At 43.1% G+C, this 16,517-nt stretch overlaps 1 protein-coding gene across 1 annotated transcript in view; it reads left to right on the forward strand.

Annotated features, from left to right (window-relative positions):
- Positions 1 to 16,517, forward strand: part of EFHC2 (EF-hand domain containing 2) — a 1,536,365-nt gene that overhangs the window by 84,058 nt on the left and 1,435,790 nt on the right. The gene's annotated exons all lie outside the window — the stretch shown is intronic.

Here is a 16,517-nt window from a genome sequence, read left to right on the forward strand (position 1 = left end):
GTACAACCTAGAGCTGTTTACTGAATTTCCTGTTTGCACTTATTTTTAAAATCGTTTTTTTTTCTCAAAACTTGCATTTTATCTGTCTTTGGCCTAGCACTCTTGTGTGGGGTCATTTACTGCACTGTTATAACTTGTTGATACTTGTGAACCCCTGCTATCTCTGAAAAACAAAAACAAAAAATCTTGCTTTTTCCCACTTTTCTGAGATTTAAAAAAGTTCAGTTACAGGCTTGCTGTTCTTGAACTGTTTGTAAGTTTCTGTGAGGCCATTTTTTGCTTGGGCTAAAGGGAAGTCTCTCTGTTGATCAGTGGCAGTGAAAAACATTGAGCAGCCTGCCTGCCCCTGTGGGAGTGGTTACTGACTTGAAACTGTAGTTTTATTGGCCATTTTGGGTCAATTCCAAAACTCCTTCATCTTCCTCTCTTAAAACCCTCTTTTGCACGTTTTTGTGCATAGCGCAACAGCGGGCAGCACCGCCTAATTGGGTTTAAAGTATTCCTGGCTCCACAAAGTCTGCTCTTCACTTTTTCCCTTAGAACTGCTCTATCACTCAATTTAAACACCATATTCTCATTCTAAGGCCCTTCACTGGTCCAATTAAGTAATCCTGCAAGTTAGCACTATTAAACCATAAGCACTACTTACTCTTATACTCTCTACGATTACCCTGTCTTCTATTGGTCCATCTTAAATTCAGTTTCCCTATTACTCTAGCATGTCCAAAGGTCAGTCAATTGTTTCCTCTCCAGTCCAGCTGGTGAATCTGGGAATTTTGAGGCAATGTTACAACTGTCTCATGTACACGGACAACCCTCTCCTCCTCCAAACAGGTTCAAATATATGTGAGAGATGCAACTATTTAGCCAAACTGGAGGCTGAGCTCTCTTATCTCAAAACTGGTGTAACCAGTCAGGAGGAGAAGGTAACCTCACACAACACAATTCCAGTATCACATAGACAAACCACATCAGCGAACCAAACACATAAATACACAAAAACATACTTGGAGGCTCTAAATAAAAATCTACCTAAGCAACAGAGACCTCCAAAGCAGACATCCAAGCAAATACTACCTCAAAACAAAACACACACAACACATAACCCACAAAGTCAGTGTGCCAAGCAGCCACAGCCCTTAAGGCTGAATAACACACCTGATACTCTTGTTATACGTGACTCTATTGTCAGACACACTGACGTCCCGCTCACCAGGCTGAATAAAGAGAAGGTCACGGTGAGCTGCCTGTCGGGTGCTAGGATCCGACACATGCAAGCACTCAGGTCACTCCAAAGCAAATACAAATATGACTCAGTCATTGTACATGCTGGTGTGAATGACCTGAGACGTACCTCCCTGGACTACATGAAAAGAGACATAGAGGAGCTCTCTGATCATGTAGCCCAGGCTGGTATGACCCTGACCTTGAGCAGCATCTTACCCTCACCTAGAATGATGACACAGTACAAAGACAAAATGATCGATTTTAACAATTGGCTAAAATGTTGGTGTCATTCAAAGGGGATCCAATGTCTGTCAGCCTGGGATGACATGCTCGACAAGCCACGTTGCTTCACTGGGGACGGCTTGCACCTGTCACCACTGGGCTTTCGGATATTGGCAAAGGCTCTTGCCACCCCCATAGTGCCTTTTTTAGGCAAGGCTCAAAAGTCAAACCCACCCCCATAGACAGCACAAGGAACAAGAAACTAAGGGTAATGCTGCTAAATGCCAGAAGTCTTAACCTCAAGATGCACGCACTCAAAGCTCTCCTCAGTATGGAGAACATTGATATCTGTGCAGTGACAGAAACCTGGTTCAAGGCTGCAGAGAGCACCCCAGCACTACCAGGCTATACCTCATATCATGCTTTTCGGCCCCAAAACCCGGACCGAACCACAAAAGGAGGGGGAGTTTCCATATTTATCAAGGATATCCACACCTCCAGGTTAGTGGCATTGCACGAAGTATTGGAGACCATCCATGTGCAACTAACAGTGGGCAAGACTGCTTTTCAGTTTATAGCATCCTACAGACCACCCTCTCAAAGTCAGGAATCCCACTCGGCTTTCCTGAAAACATTGGAGAACATGAAGATCTCTCCGAACACCATTATATTGAGCGACTTCAACTACCCAAACATTGACTGGGAGCACTACTCAAGCCCCAGCACCTTAGCCCAAAGATTCCTGGAAATTATAAACTCAGATGCTATGGAACAACTAGTCACCACTCCCACAAGAGGGGACAACATACTAGACCTGATCATTACCAACATGGGGACTCTATGCTCCACACCAGAAGTATATCCCTCATTGGTAAGGTCAGACCATAAATTAATTTCACTGGATGTCCACATCCCGACCCCACCCCCAGCCCAGAAAACCACAGTGAAAAACTTCTCAAAAGCGAACTTCTCACTTCTCAAAACCAAAGTGGAATCCTTCAAGGCCCCAGGGCCAGTGGAAACTATGGCCCAAACTGCAGAATCCTATATAAATGCATTCTACGGACATCTCCAGGAATGCATGGATCATGCTATCCCAAACAAAACCAAGACCCAATCATCCAAAGGCAGGCGCCCAGTCTGGTGGACCCCTGCCATAAATAAACTGTACAACAGAAGGAGGAAGCTACTACATGATAGAGCAAAATCCCTAATAGGGAAGGCATCTCTGATCAGTACTAGCAAAAAAATTACGATCCCTCATAAAATCCTCCAAGGCCAGCTTCGAGAGAAAAATTGCACAGGACACCAAAGACAATCATAAGGCTTTTTTCAGTTATGTTAGAAACCTGGGATGCAACTCCCAGACTTGTTCTGAGTTGATTCTAAACGACAAAAAATACACTGAACCCACAGACATCGCCAATATCCTGGCAGACAGGTTCAGTGCAAACTTCTCCACCCCCTCCCCCCCAAAAGAGCAAGTGTCTATCCCGGCAGAGGGCTGCCTCCCAAACATCTCAGATGCTCAGGTGAAGGCTGCCCTCTCCAAAGCAAAAAACACTGCTTCCATGGGACCAGATGGCGTCCCAGGTTGTGTCCTACATGAACTACAAGAGGAACTAATTCCTCAAATAAAACAGCTATACAATCTCAGCCTCACTGCAGGATATGTGCCCACAGAATGGCATACAGCAACAGTGGTCCCACTCCACAAAGGTGGAGCCTCTACGGACCCTGGAAACTATCGCCCCATAAGCCTGACTAGCTTAGTCTGCAAGGCTATGGAGATGATCATCATGGAGCTCATAAACAAAGACATTGGGGACCTACAGACACTAGATCCTACCCAGTTCGGCTTTGTCAAGGGCAGATCCTGCCTTTTGAACCTGGTTGACTTCTTTGAAACCGTCACCAAAGCCATAGATGAAGGGAAGGTAGTCCACACAGCCTATCTGGACCTTGCAAAGGCATTTGACACACTACCCCACTTGGGCATCATAGATAAGCTATCCAGCTTAAATATAAACCCCTATGTCACAAGATGGGTCACAAACTGGCTCAAAGACAGAATCCACAGAGTGAGAGTTGCTGGAGCCATGTCAGACTCGAAACCAGTCACAAGTGACGTCCCACAGGGTTCTGTCCTGGGACCACTCTTGTTCGGTATATACTTTTCCAAGGTACAGGCAAACATGGGAGGACTATGGCTCACCAAGTTTGCAGATGACTTCAAACTGGGCGCCATAATCAACTCTCCAGCTGACACAAACATCCTTCAAAAAGGTCTCACAGAGACAGATAACTGGTGCCAGCGCCATGGTTTAAAGCTAAATGCCAAAAAATGTATAGTCATACCCTTTGGCAAAAACAATGTGCCCACAAATTACCACATAGGCGGAAACCCATTAAGTACAGAGAAAGTTATTATGGACCTGGGGACCCAAGTTGATAGCAATCTCTCCTTTGAAAACCACATTGCCAAAGTGGTTAGAAAGACCTTCTACATAGCCCACCTCATCACGAAGGGTTTCACATCTGGATCAAGAGAGGTAATCATGCCCCTTTATTCATCCCTCATCAGGCCCATCATAGAATACAATGCCCCTTTTGGGATGTACCTTACCCGACACCTGCAGCAATTAGAAAGACCCCAAAAGTATCTCGCCAAGAGGATCAAGGGTCTCAAACAGATGCCATATGCTGCTCGGTTAAAAAAACTCCAGCTCTACTCAGTTGCATACCGCCTACTTCGAGACGATCTGTGCCTGACATACAAAGCTATGTCAAATCCAGAATTAATGGACATGCTCCACCTCAGTAAATCTAAATCCCTTAGAGCCACACGCTCGAGGGACTTGAACCTCAGCACAGAAATAAATAGAACTTGCTGGAGGGACAGGTTGATAACCCAGAGGCTCCCTTCACTCTGGAATAGAATTCCAGTTCATGTGAGGCAGAGCACCTCACTGAATCTCTTCAAGAAGAATCTCGATAAGTGGATGGGGGATCGTAGGTTTGTCCTAGGGATTACTCCCGTGTCACTATTAGACAGAGGGACAGTAAACTAAACCTTAAAAAGGGCACAGTATACTCAAATCAAGGGGTGGCGTAAGCCATACAGAATCGGGCTAGGCTTATAATTGCCCCAGGGCAGATAGCCTAGTATGAACCTATGAACCTATGAAAGTAGCAGACTCCAAATCCGACTTCAGACCAGTGACAAGTGGAGTACCACAGGATTCCGTCCTGGGTCCTCTTCTGTTTGGTATCTGCTTCTCTGAAGTACAGGCTAACACAGAAGGTCTTTGGCTAATGAAGTTTGCAGATGACTGCAAACTAGGAGCCATAATCAAAACTCCTAACAATGTGGACATCCTACAAAAGGGCCTCACTGAGACAGATGCCTGGTGTCAAAGCCATGGCCTCAAGCTCAATGCCAAAAAGTGCATTGTCATCCCTTTTGGTAAAAACTGTGTACCCATGAACTACCACATAGGCGATAGTGTGATAAGAGACCTTGGGACACAGGTGGACAGTAGTCTCTTCTTTGATAGTCACATCGCCACAGTAGTCAGGAAATCCTTCTACATGGCACACATCATCACAAAAGGTTTCTCATCCAGGAAAAAGACGTCATTGTTCCCCTCTACTCATCACTCATTAGACTCATTGTAGAATACAGCGTCCCTTTTGGTATGTACCTCACAAGACATCTACAACAACTGGAAAGGCCACAGAAATACCTCACAAAGAGGATTACAGGCCTCAAACAGATGCCCTACGCAGACTGTCTCAAAAAACTCCAGCTGCCTAACATACAAAGCTATGTCAAACCCAGAGCTGTTGGACATGCTCCACTTATAGAAATCCCAATCCCTCTGAGCTACATGCTCTAGGGACCTAAACCTTGTCACAGCAATAAACAGGACATGCTGGAGGGATAAATTCCTGTCCCAAAGACTTCCCATACTCTAGAACAAACTACCTATCTATATCAAACAAAGCTCCTCATTAGCACTCTTCAAGAGAAATCTTGATGATGATTGGATGGGAGATAGGAAATTCACCCTGGGGATCACTTCTGTGGCTCTGCTCGACAGGGGCACAGGAAAATAATTTTCTTGGGTGGCGAAAGCCAGGGTACCTTTTTGTCTAGGCTTATATAGGCCCTAGGGCCAATAGCTTAGTACCTGCCTATGAACATATGAACTTGTGGTGAGCAATTCCCCCGGGGCAGAGGGGGCAACTCATCCAGAAGATGCCCTTTTTGGGGCAGAGGGGATCTGCGCAACCAGGGCGCTAGAGATTTCTTCTCTGGCTGACCCTACCAGTGCTCCTGAACAGTGGCCCAATTGCTTTCCTCTGGAAGCAGTTGGGGGTCAATTTTCCCTGCACCTACAGGCCTGGCAACTTATAACAACGGATGCGTGGGTGCAGAGAATAATATCCAGAGGCTATCATGTCCCATTCGATCTTACTCCCAGACCTGTAAAATGAATCCCCGATGTTCCACCCAGTCAGAGGGAGGCAGCAGCCTTAGAAATCAAAAAGCTGCTAAGAAAAAGAGTCATCCAGCCAGTCCCACCAGACCAGAGAGGATCCGGGTTTTACTCGAGGTTGTTTTTAGTGCCAAAAAAGACAGGGGACTGGAGACCAATCCTGGATCTCAGCTTACTAAACAAATTCATAAAACCTCAAAAATTCTGGATGGTCACGGTTCGGTCCATCCTCCCCTTTCTGGGGAAGGACAACTGGATGTGCTCTATAGACCTCCAGGACGCATATTACCACATAAAGATGGACAAATGCTCCCGGAGATTTCTCCACTTCCGGCTGGGAGCCAATCACTATCAGTTCAGGGTACTGCCCTTTGGTCTCTCGACAGCCTCCATAGTGTTCACCAAATGTATGGCAGTTGTAGTAGCTCATCTCCGACTACAAGGATTCCAGGTGTTTCCATATTTAGATGATTGGCTCCTTATTGCCATGACCAGGAATCTTCTCATCCTCAGCCTCTCTTACACTCAAGGCCTTGCTCTTCGCTTAGGTATCACATTCAACATGGACAAATCTCAAATATCTCCAACAAGAACACTGGAATTCATTGGAGCGATCATTGACACAATGTCCTGTCAAGCTTCCCTTCCTCCTCACAGGCTCACAAAAATAAGAAGCCAGATTCAAGTCCTCCTTCCACACACTTTTGTACCAGCACACCTTGTACTACAGCTATTTGGATCTATGGCAGCAACCATTACCTTAATTCCACTGGCGAGGTTGCACATGAGAAAAATACAGCGACTCCTTTCATCACAATGGTCGATCTTAACCCACGCACTCGACCACATGATACGCCTTACAAACCTTTGCATAAAAAGAAATGCTTTGGTGGATGAAGCCAGAACCAAATCTTTGGTGTCGACCATTCTGCCTTCCCCAGCCCAGGGCCACAGTGACCACAGATGCTTTCCTGTTAGGGTAGGGGGGGGGCATTTTCAGGGAAAGACAGTCCAAGGCACATAAATGTCCTGGAATTGAGGACAGTTCTCTTAGCATTGCAAGCATTCCACACATCCCTTCCTTCCAGGACCATTGCAGTTCAATCAGACAACATGTCAGTTGTCTGGTACATCAACAAACAAGGCGGAACCAGGCCTTACCCCTTGTGTTGGGAGGCCATGCGAATTTTGCACTGGGTGATGGCTTCCAACCACTTTCTCATAGCAATGCACATTCCTGGGAGTTCCAACCTTATTGCGGACAACCTGAGCAGGAACATTCTGATGCCTCACGAGTGGTTCCCTCAGTCCCATAATAGCAGATCAGATCTTCCACCGTTGGGGCAGGCCTTGCTGCGACCTGTTTGCTTCTTCCCTAAACAGCAAGTGCAGAAGCTACTTTGCCCTGATCCCCCCCCCCCAAGGGGAGTCACCAAGGAATGCTTTCCCCCATTTCCCCTCATCCCGAAATTCCTCCAGAAAGCTCAAAGGTTGAGAAGCAGAGTGATCCTCATTGCCCCTTATTGGCCCCGTCAAGTTTGGTTGCCTTTCCTATTGCCTCATCTGATTCACAGCCCGTGGATCCTGGATCATTCCCAAGGTCTGCTATCTCATCCTCAGGCATTGATTCACCCCAATCTCCACAGCCTCAAGCTCACAGCTTGGTTTCTCCACTTCTGATGATTGCCAGGCTACCTGATATTTCATCTCCTATTCATGAGATTCTTCTGACTTAACACAAACCTTCCACCAAGAAAATTTATTTTTGTAAGTGGGCTAGGTTCATAACATAGACCTCTTCTCCATGCCTATTCAGAAGATCCTACAATACCTGACTACCCTATTACATGCAGGAGCCTCAGCATCAACAATTACTATACATTTAGCAGCTATCGCAAGTTTTCAAAATGGATTTGATATTTCTTCTGTTATGTCACACCGACTGTGCAAAACCTTCTTGAAAGGAGTATTATATATTAATCCTCCTGTCAAGCCACCTATAGAGCCTTGGGACTTGACACTGGTGCTTCAGTCATTAATAAGTCCTCCTTTTGAGCCTTCTAATTCATGTGATATGAAATTTTTGTCTTGGAAGACCCTACTTTTAGTTGCCCTTATCTCAGCGAGAAGAGTATCTGAGTTGCAGGCCTTGAGTGTCAAGAGACCTTACTTGATTTTTCATAGGGAAAGGGTGTCCCTATGTACTGACCCTTCCTTTTTTCCCCAAGGTCATTTTTGGGTTTTCCATTAACCAATCTATTGACCTGCTGGCCTTCTTCCCTCATCTTACAAATAGAGGGGAATATCTTTTGGATACCCTCGATGTTCGTAGGTAACTTCGTTTCTACTTGGACAGAACTAAATCTTTCAGAAAAATGGATCAATTGTTTGTGGCCTTTGTAGGACCCAGATTGGGTAGGCCTGTCTCCAAAATGACTTTATCTTCTTAGCTTAGAAACGCCATTAGCTTCATCTACCATCAGAACAAAGTGTCCTTACCTTCCAGAATAAACATTCATTCCACTAGATCGATGGCTGCTTCAGGGGCTTTTCATTCCAGAGCCTCTATGGATGATATGTGCGCAGCAGCCACTTGGGCAAGACATCATACCTTTATCACTCATTACAAATTGGATTTGGCCTCCAAGAGACGAGCATCTTTTGGTTCTGTGGTGTTCAGGAATGTCTTTCCTTAGGACCACTCAGAAATCAAGTAGCTGGGGACTCGGTCCTAACAGTAAGGAATGAATAAAGATTTACAACATCAGCTAAAGAAGTTATGTCTTACCATAATGTTCCATCTGTGTTGTAGATCTTTATTCATTCATTACTTTTCGCCCTCCTTCCCCCCGCCTGGACTCCTGGTGGACTTTAGGATTTCCTTACTTAAGGTATTTACTCATACAGAGCCTCCTACTGTCTCTTTCATTATTTCTATACTATAGGGGCAGGCAAACTTGATCTGAAGAGACTATGAGAGGGGCATTATGGGTAGGTCTTAGCTGAGAGTTTTTGGCTGGCACAAGCTTGGTAATGGCCGTGTTGGTTCTGAGGATGGAACCGAAGTCCTAACAGTAATGAATGAATAAAGATCTACAACACAGATGGAACATTATGGTAAGCCATAACTTCTTTTTTATCGACTCTATTACTTTCCTGTCATGCTGTAATACCACTTTTGTAGTCTGTACTTTATTTTAATTTCCTGGGCTAAATCTGTAAAATGGCGCAAAGAGACCAGTGTTCTACCCCAGTTAACAAACTGAAATAAATAAATAAATAAATAAGTAAGTAAAATACAATACAATATGGGTAGATATTTAATTATATAATGTCATTTCCATTAGTGATACATATATACCACAAAACATTAAACATTCCAGACCAGAACTAAGGACAGTCATGACCCTGCTAGTGTATTAAAAAAAAGAAAATCAACAGTCCCCAAAGCACATTGCTTCCCTAGTATCTGGTTAACCCTGCCAGGTTATAACCATGCAACTTGCAACTTATAAAAAGAAGAATTTATATGCTTGATATAAACAGCATTTTTAATAAGTTTTGCAAGCCTTAATTTATCCATTTTTCCCTTTCAGACCAATGTCTAGTTAGGAACACTTCTGGAACATTGCCATTGGACCAGATTACTTGAAATGTTGAGGACAGCCAATTGTCTTACCTTCAGCTGTTATCTGGAATGCAAAAGCTATAACAAGAAATGATATATTATTAAGTCTGGGGAAATGTTATGTTAATTTTAAGGCCCACATGTACATATACAAGATTAGGGTTTAAATGTTTGCTACCATCTCGGTCACGTTACAAGAAGAAGCTGTGACACAGACAAATCAGGAAATATGTAAGTTACTACATTATATGGAGAACACAATATTAATGCATACATACAAATATTTCAAGCATGGGCATTAATGCCCTTCTAGCCTACCAATATACTAAAACACTTGTTTCCATAATAACTGTTCAGGCTGTTCTTAAAAGTATCTTCATTAATGCTAGCTTTAGTGTAAATTGGTGGTCTGTTCGTATCAGCTACTATCTCAAACAACCAATTAGTACACTTTTGATAACCCCAAACATTCCCAGAGGTGGTTGCCTCTAAATGCCCTAAATACCCGAATAAGGTCATCTTAAATCTCTATATGAGACACTGTACAAGCTCAAATATTTTAGTCTTTCATAAGTGAGAGTGTGAGAATCAAAATAGTTTGAAGCCATAGTCTAAACAATGTGTTAGGGTTACCCTGTCAGCACTGCAGACTACCACTTTAATCAGCTCTATGAGATTTTCACTAGCATCTATTTAGATGTTTGTTACTCTGTTTCTTCATGGAAATGGCTTTTCAGACAGACTGTTTTCATTAGAGAATAAACGCTTTCACAAAAATCATGCTGAGGCCAGCTCAGAAGTAAAAACAGTTGTACATGCTTCAGAGTTCATTTACTTAAAATTTATTGTTATTTCTGTTCTATGAACCATCCTGTAGACTAAAACCCAGACAGCCTCATCTGACTCCCCTCATCTTCTCCCAAACATGGTAAGCTATATCCATACAGTTGTGCATTACACATGGATGGATCAAGGGACTCTACACTGTAAAACAGTGCTCTGTCCTGATAAGAAGGGGTACAGAGTACCATACGCCTACAAAGCAGAGGTGCCGTGAATGTCATCTCTGTTAATGTTAGTTGGAAAGTTGAATGTGGTGTCCTGAGCATCCTACTCAGCATGTATAGCACTTTCAGGTTCTGTCTTCCCCTTACTCATCAGTATTGACACTACCACCTTAAACATAACCCCTGCTCAGTGACAGTGACAAGCTCACTCTTCCTTAAGTGTAACACAATGGCCCTTAAACACACATAGTACTAGTATCTGGTTGACCCTGCCAGGAAAAAAAATAAAGAATGTACCTGGGTGGCCCTGCCTATCAACAGCCCCAAAAAACACACAGACAGACCACAGGAATCATCTGGATAGTGGTTCCGTTGATGGCTCCTCATTGACCCTGCCCTGTTGCCAGTCAGTGTTTTAAAAAAAGAAAATCAACAGTCCCCCAAACACATTGCCTCCCTAATATCTGGTTAAACCCTGCCAGGTTAATACATAACATATAAAAAAAAAGTCAACGCCATGGCCCATAAAAGTTTCACACATAGAGTAGGTTGATCCTGCCAGGCAAAAAATAAAGTATCTGGTTGGCCCTGCCTATCAACAGCCCCAAAAAACACACAGACCACAGAAATCATCTGGACAGTGGTTCTTTTGACAATTCATTGACCCTGCCTTGCTGCCAGTCAGTGTATTAAAAAAAGAAAATCAACAGACCCCCCCACGCACACACTGCCTACCTAGTATCTGGTTAAACCATGCCAGCTTATAACATATAAAAAAAAAAGTCAATGCCACGGCCCTTAAGTTTCACAGAGTAGTATGCCAGGAAAAAATAAAGCATCTGATTGGCATTGGGCTGTGGCCCTCTCAACAACCCCAAAAACACACAGATGTGATGACATACACACCATAGCCCTGTTTGTCCTATCGCTCTCTCCTCACAACTAAAGTGCGGGAAGAGAATGTGAGAGTAACTGGACTAATCAGCAGCCCACGTCATGATTACACAGTCCCATCAACCGCTGCAGCCCACAATCCTATGACACACGCGTCTTGACATGACCTGAGGCTGAAAAGCTGGACTTTTTTGCCGTTTTAGGTGAACGGAAGTTTAAATTCCACACATAAGTGGAATCGCTCTATCCGGCGCTTTTGCAGCAGAGGTCCCGGTACGCCATACCAGCATGTACCGTCTCAAAAAAAGCCCTGTATTTCACTCACTCTTGATTTTGCTTGTAGAGCTGTATTCAAAGGGATGAAAGTATAGCATCTATGGAATAAGCAGGACAGACAAAAGTACATAAATGTCAAGGAGATGATGGCAGTAATAAAGGTTCTAAAAGCCTTAAAACATCTATTCTTTCCAGGACCTCTGCAAATTATCACAGATAACAGCATAGTGATGTGGTACATAAACACACAGGGAGGCATCAGATCTTATTCCCTCTGTAACTTGCTATGGATGTAGCAACTCAGCTAAGTTTGACCCTCTAGGCATTGTACATTCCATCAGAGCAAAATATTATTGCAGGCAGGTTGAGAAGGACCAGGACAGACTCTCACAAATGGAAAATGTACCGGGGAGAGGGCTCCAGGAATTGATCCATCTGTTGGGAACTCATCAAATATAGCTGTTAGCCTCCTTTCACAGCAGATAGTTAAAATATGCTGCTCCAGGATTCCTTGCAAACAGTCCTGGAAGACAGATGCTTCCTCATTCCCATGGACAGGAATGTTCCACTGATATCTAGGGTTCCTCTAAATATCCAGAAGGACTCCCCAAAGATAGTGGTGGTGACTGTTTTCTGGCCCAGGCAAGAGAGTTTCTTTCTTCTTTTGAAAATGGCCAAGGGCAGTTACCACAAGCTCCCCCACAGTATGGATTCACTCATACAAAATGGGTTGTTTGATATACCCTAACCTGAAAATCTATTAGGTGATTGCCTGGATGATGGAGTTTTAGTACCTTTTAGGCACCTGTTTTTATGAGGATGTGTAGCAGGTACTAAAGGATGCACAAAAAAAAAAAAAAAAAAAAAAAAAGGTACTAAAAATCACTCACATAAGTGTCAAAGATTTTTTAGCTGAGTCATATGAGGAATCAGGACCCTTTTAAGGCCAGATGCCTCTGCTTCTAGAATATTCATGAGAGTTAGCCTCTGGCTTTTCTTACTCTTCTATCAAGATTTATCTATTGGCCATCTCTGCTTATCTGCCCTTAGATTCATAGATTCATAGATTAATACTAAGCTAACTGCCTTTGCGAGCCATTTTAAGCTTAGCCAATTATCCCTTGTGAGACTCAAACCCTGCACCTTGTGTTTGTAAGGCAAACACCTTAACCATTAGGCCACCCTCCCAACAGGGGAGACGCACCTTAGATCTCACTTTCTACCCTACCTCAAGTCAAATGGGATTTTAAGTATGCATCCACCTAAAAATAAGTGGCTCCTCCTTTGGATCTTAACTTTGTCCTTGAAAAACTGACACTTCTTCCACTTGAATAAGTTAATAAGGCTGGTTTGAGGTTCCTAACTTGCAAGAAGAGTATCTGAGTTACAGGCTCTTATGGTGAGTCAATCCTATCTGATCTTTCACAAAGACAGGGTGTTTTTGAGATCATGTCCTTCTTATCTTAAAGTGGTTTCAGAGTTTGCTTTGAATCACAATGTTAATCTTCCTGCATTAGTTACAGAACCTAAAAACAGGGGAGAAAGAATTATGCATACTCTGGATGTCAACATGCAACACAGATACTGTCACATATGTCACAGATACTGATAATGACTCTTGGCTAGGTACCTGTACTAGTCCAGGCTAAGTGGCTGTAGAATTGCTTGCTGTTGCTATTCTAGCTCTTTCCAACTAATAGCTATATTTAAACTTTCTTAATATTCTTATATTTAACTGAATTGTTACTTTAAAAAAACGTGTACTTACTGCATCTCTGTTAATTTGTACTGCGTCTCTGTTAATTTGTCTTTTGCAATATGTATATTGTCTGAAATGTGTTATTGATTATACTCTAATTTCTGTAATAGTATGTATTTATGTACATTTAAGATACATGTGGAGCTTTTCTCCCTGGGCCTCTGCTGAAAATGGGTTTTTCACCCAGTCGGACTTTCCAGATAACGAAATGTAAATAAGTACTACTCGAACACAACAAAATGCTTCAGGAAATTCGGTCAGCTATTTATTTCTTATGAAGGCAACAGATAGTAAAGGGAAGTCATTGTCAAAGTAAACAGTTTCTAGATGGTTGTCTCTACTTTTTTCTGTTATTCTCACTGTGAAGGCTGCCAGCCTAGCCAGATAGAAATTTGCAGATAATTCTGTCATTTGTAAATATGAAGGTAAACTACAGGCTTGTTGTCTTAAATGTAAAGAAATAGTGTTACATTTGGAACTGGGAAAAATGTGACAACAGCGGACTCTACTTACCAAAGTAAAGCATGAGGTGACACATTCATGTAGACAGTGGTGCCGAAGAGTCTAGATGAAGAAATTCTTGCTATTGTTTTAACCAAGAGTTAAATTGCTAGATTTAAACATGCAAATGTTTTTTTTATTGCTCTGTTTCCTGACCAGCTGCAAGATAACAAAAGGAGATGTTAAGAATGTAAATGCAGTTTCTGTTAGCTTGGGAACCCAGGGAAGTGTAAAAAATGATGTAATGTGTAGCCTGGGAACCCCAGGAAAGTGTGAAGAACTATGCAATGTGAATCAGAACTGCAATTTCAGTTTAAACAGAGAGAACCAGAGATTATTAAGCATTTTTGTCTTGACCATCCAACTCACTGCACTGTCTTGCTCATATGTAAGTTATCTTAGACTTGTGTTTTCTTTTAGAAATAGCTAGAAACTAGAAAGATTTGAATAAGATACTAAAGACAACCACAAAGCATTCTATAGCTATGTCAAGAATCTCAATGGCAACACTCAGATCTGCTCTGAGTTACAGCACAATGGCACTAAATATACAGACCCAACTGATATTGACAACATCCTGGCAGATAGGTTCAGTGCTAAACCCCCCCCCCACCCCCTAAATAACCCATCTCTATACCGGAAGAATGCAAAGTTCCTGTAATCACAGCTGCACAGATAAAAACCACACTCTCCAAAGCCAAGAAAACAGCATCCATGGGACCAGACAACATCCCAGGCTGCATTCTACATGAACTACAGAACAAACTGGCACCCCACCAAAGTACCATGTTCAATCATAGCCTCACCTCAGGCTTTGTGCCTGCTGAATGGCGCAGAGCGACGGTTATCCCACTCCACAAGGGGGAAGCCACCACGGACCCCAGGAACTACTGCCCCATTAGCCTGACGAGCCTGGTCTGCAAGGCCATGAAACGTATCATCATGGAACTTGTAAACAAAGACATTGGTAATCTCCTAACTCTGGACCCCACCCAGTTCGGGTTTGTAAAAGGCAGATCATGTCTCCTAAACCTGATAGACTTCTTTGAAGCAGAGTCCAAAGCCATAGACAAGTTTAAGGTGGTTCACGCAGCCTATTTAGATCTTGCCAAGGCTTTCAACACCATCCCTCACTCTGGAATTATAGATAAACTCACTAAACTAGGTATAAATCCCTATGTCAAAAGATGGGTTGCCAACTGGCTCACTGACAGAACCCACATTGTGAAAGTAGCAGACTCCAAATCCAACTTCAGACGAGTGACAAGTGGAGTACCACAGGGTTCAGTCTTGGGTCCACTCCTGTTTGGTATCTACTTCTCTGAAGTACAGGCTAACACAGAAGGTCTTTGGCTAACTAAATTCACAGATGGCTGCAAACTAGGAGCCATAATCGAAACTCCTAACGATGTGGACATCATACAAAAGGGCCTCACTGAGACAGATGCCTGGTGTTTAAAGCCATGGCCTCAAGCTCAGTGCCAAAAAGTGCACTGTCATCCCCTTTGGTAAAAGCTCTGTACCCATGAACTATAACATAGGTGGTAGTATACTTTACACCGAAAGTGTGATAAGAGACCTTGGGACACAGGTGGACAGTAGTTTCTCCTTTGATAATCACATCGCCACAGTAGTCAGGAAATCCTTCTACGTGGCACACCTCATCACAAAAGGGTTCTCATCCAGAAATAAAGAGGTCATTGTTCCCCTCTACTCATCACTCATTGGACGCATTATAGAGTACAACTCCCCTTTTGGTATGTACCTCACAAGACATCTACAACAACTGGAAAGGCCACAGAAATACCTCACAAAGAGGATTACTGGCCTCAAACAGATGCCCTATGTAGACCGTCTCAAAAAACTCCAGCTTTACTCCATCGTATATCGCCTACTCAGAGGTGATCTCTGCCTAACATACAAAGCTATGTGAAACCCAGAGCTGTTGGACATGCTCCACTTAAAGAAATCCCAATCCCTCTGAGCTACATGCTTTAGGGACCTAAACCTTGTCACCACAATAAACAGAACATGCCGGAGGGACAGATTCCTGTTCCAGAGACTTCCCATACTCTGGAATAAACTACCTATCTATATTAAACAAAGCTCTTCATTAGCACTCTTCGAGAAAAATCTTGATGATTGGATGGGAAATAGGAAATTCACCCAGGGGATCACCTCTGTCGCTCTGCTCGACAGTGGCACAGGAAAATAATTTGCTTGGGTGGCAAAAGCTAGGGTACCTTTTTGGCTGGGCTTGTATAGGCCCCAGGGCCGATAGCCTAGTACCTACCTATGAACCTATGAACCTATAAGTGTTTTTCTGTGTTGTTAGAACTATGCTACGGAATTATTTTACGTATTTCTCTGTGATCTCTGAACTCTTGACTAGAACTGTGTAGTAGGAAGTATTGTCTTGTGTTTTTATTATTTATTATTAAATATTTTAAAACCTTTCAACTGTGGCTGTTTTGTGTAGAGATAAGTTAAGCTCTAGAGTA

The sequence above is a fragment of the Protopterus annectens genome, chromosome 5.part0, assembly GCF_019279795.1.
Source record: "Protopterus annectens isolate FY-2018-M chromosome 5.part0, PAN1.0, whole genome shotgun sequence".
NCBI lineage: Eukaryota > Metazoa > Chordata > Ceratodontiformes > Protopteridae > Protopterus > Protopterus annectens.